The sequence below is a fragment of the Phaethon lepturus genome, unplaced genomic scaffold (genome assembly GCF_000687285.1).
Source record: "Phaethon lepturus isolate BGI_N335 unplaced genomic scaffold, ASM68728v1 scaffold34396, whole genome shotgun sequence".
Classification (NCBI taxonomy): Eukaryota; Metazoa; Chordata; class Aves; order Phaethontiformes; family Phaethontidae; genus Phaethon; species Phaethon lepturus.
In genome coordinates, this window is record NW_010544700.1 from 1 (window position 1) to 643 (window position 643).

Here is a 643-nt window from a genome sequence, read left to right on the forward strand (position 1 = left end):
GAGGTGGGGGGGCGGGGTGTGAGGTTCATCCCCTGCTTTGCACCGTCCAAGCCACCCCCCTGGGGCTCTCCATCCCCGAAAGCTGCCCCAGGCCTGTGGGGTGAAGGTCATCCCCGAGGATTTGTACCCCCAAAGTTGTCTGGGGAGCCCAGCACCCCACCAAGGGTGCCCCATGTGCTGCCCCCCTCCCACCATGAGATGTTGCAGCTATTGCCACCACCAGCTCTCTAAGAGCCCCAAATTGCATGAAAACAGAGAGGAAAAACCCCACTGTGGGTGCCCACCTGCCCCACGGGGGCCTGGGATCACCCAGGGTGTGACACCCCCCTCACCCTCTCCCAGGCCCCAGAAGGGATGGGTGGGAGAGGGAGCTTTCCCACTGCCCCACTTCCACCCCACAGCCCTGTGACAGCACCCACCCTGGGCCAGGCTAGGGGGAAACAGGGACCAGGGAGCCAGAGGGGGCCCCTCAGGCTGAGGAGAGGACACCCACATCCCCCACCCATGCCTCCACACAAACCCTTACCCCAGCTATGCCAGGGGCCTGGCTCCCCTTGCCATACCTCCAATTCCCCAGGACCCTCCTCTGCCATCACCCCCAGCCTGCCCAGGGTTGGGGGGGGGGGCCAACCCTGTCTTGACA